Source organism: Heterocephalus glaber, unplaced genomic scaffold (assembly GCF_053883595.1).
Source record: "Heterocephalus glaber isolate CG9 unplaced genomic scaffold, H.glaber_assembly_v1.0 deba00001608, whole genome shotgun sequence".
Taxonomy (NCBI): Eukaryota; Metazoa; Chordata; class Mammalia; order Rodentia; family Bathyergidae; genus Heterocephalus; species Heterocephalus glaber.
This window is the reverse complement of record NW_028258379.1, coordinates 24,078,421-24,080,779: the sequence shown is the minus strand read 5'-3', so window position 1 is coordinate 24,080,779 and position 2,359 is coordinate 24,078,421. Positions and strand designations below refer to the sequence as shown.

The window sequence follows — 2,359 nt, the reverse complement described above, 5'->3', positions numbered from 1 at the left end:
TCATTTATTGATTGTTATGCCTTCTTAAGAACTGACGTTTTTATGAATAAAAATAATAATCCCTGCAATAATCCCTGAAACACTAGCAGTATTCCTTCCTCAGAAGCCTACTTTCTCTGATAATATAAATGCTCAAGGTGCTAGCTAATGGAGAGGGAGGGTGGGTGAGTGGCTACGGGCCGGCCCTGGGTGCGGGCCGGCGCACGATGTACACCATCACCAAGGGGCCCAGCAAGGTGGTCACGCAGCACCGCACAGGTCCCATGCAGCATCAAGTGGAGAGCAGGCTGGGCGAGCTCCTGAAATGCCGGCAACCCCCGCCGCCGACTTCACCACCCCCGGGGGCACAGCCCTCGATGCCACGGCCTGGCCCCTGGCCCCTGGCGAGTCAAGGGCCAAGGCTTGTGTTCAATCGAGTGAATGGCCGGTGGCCCCTCGCCACATCCCCATTCCTCGAGGGGACCCAGGAGACCTACACACTGGGCCACGAGGAGAACGTCTGCTTTGTGTCCAAAGCCTGGCAGCAGGTGGAACAACAGCTGGGTGGTGGCCCAGCTGGTGAGAGTGGGCCAAAACCTGTGCAGTATGTGGAGAGGACCCCTGATCCCCGGCTGCAGAACTTTGTGCCCATTGACCTGGATGAGTGGTGGGCACAGCAGTTCCTGGCTAGAATCACCAACTGTTCATACTGGCTGCCTGAGAATGAATGCTGCTAGGGAGGACTGCTTGCCAGAAGAGGACCATGGTTCCCTATCTACCATGCGGCCTGGCTGGGTGCCAGCCACACCTGAAGTGGCAGCATTTGGACTTTTGCACCTGTTGTTCCCTTTTGGTGAGCTGCTCCAAGCTGCCAGGGGCCAGGGACCAAACCTGTCTGACCTCAATCCTGCTCACTGTACCCAGGGACCAGCCCCTGGAGCTGGCAAGGAAGACCTCCAGGCTAATAAAGTTGAGAAACTAAAAAAAAAAAAAAATTAAATAAATAAATAAATAAATAAATAAATGCTCAAGCTTTCTAAGGGTTTGTATGTTTATCTTGTATTTATAATTAAGTGAGTTTCTTGTATAAAATTATAAAGAAAGTATTTTAATCCATTTCTGTACTCTATTTATATGTTTATATCATTTATATTTAGTATAATTTTTTGTACCACCAATCAAACTCAGGGCCTCACACCTGACAGGCAGGCACTGTGCCATTGAGATACCTCCCAGGCCCAAATTTTTGTATGTTTGAATTTATTATTTTTACTAATTTGCCAGTGTGCTTTTCTATTACACTTTTTTGAATACTTATTTTTGTGGTTGCTCTTGGGATTATAATATATAGATTTGTACTTTTTACATTCTAATTAGGGACAACATTTTACTACTATAAGTAGCATTATACAAATCTTACCACAGTATGGGTCCTTTCCTTCTCCTAACTTCATGTCAAAGTTGTTTTATATATTGTATCTTTGTATATTAAAAATGTGAGAAAGTGTTTAAACTTTGCCTTTGATTTTTAAATGCATGTGAAAGAACCCAAGACAGTAACAGTCCACAAAACCAATCTAGGATATTCATATATTCTGTATATTTCCCTCTTTTCAGAGGTTTCAAGTTTCATTGGGGAACTCACTATTCTTCTGTCTGAAAAATTTCTTCAGCAATTCTTTTAAGCATTGAATCAACAGTGGATTATCTTAGTTTCCTTTACTGAGAGTATTTTTATAGCACAAAGATATTTTAACAAACATTGCATTGTATGTTAACCATTCTTTAACTTTGACTCATAGTTTCTATGGAGAAATCTGTAGTATTCAATAATCTCTCCCCAGTTGCTCATATCTCTTCCTTTGATGTTTTAAAGTTTTTTCCCCTTGTCTTCAGCTTTCAGCAACTTGGTTATAATATGTTGAAACATTTTAATTATTACACTCCTTTAATGTACCATACGTTTTATTTCTTGATTATTGACTAACTTGTATTGGTCTACAGTTATTTGCTAAGCAGAAACTTTGTCTTTCAGTGAGATTTTACATATTTGAGAGCAGAGACTGAGACTTCTTTTTCAACATCAGTAGTTTCTTCTAAAGTAATCTCCCTTTAAAATAGATTGATAAGTGCACTACAAAATGTGTCTTGACCAAGTGAAGAGTAAAGATAAATTGTAACAGTACCAAAGATGAGCTGGAGAAAACATCCAGCATCATTAGATCAGGCGGCCAAGTACTGATGGTTGGGAGAGATAACAAAGCTTAAGTGCTAACCAAACTCAAATACTTCTAGAACATCTATTTTAGAATAGAGCTTTTCTTATGATTTAAAGGATAATTAGTCACTGCTTAGAACATTAAAAAACAAACAAACAAAA

General features: G+C 40.9%; 1 pseudogene; it reads left to right on the top strand.

Moving 5' to 3' along the window:
- Nucleotides 1–206: 206 nt before the first annotated feature.
- LOC101715497 (MAPK regulated corepressor interacting protein 2 pseudogene) lies at nt 207–953 on the top strand (annotated as a pseudogene).
- The last annotated feature ends 1,406 nt before the right edge of the window (nt 954–2,359 follow it).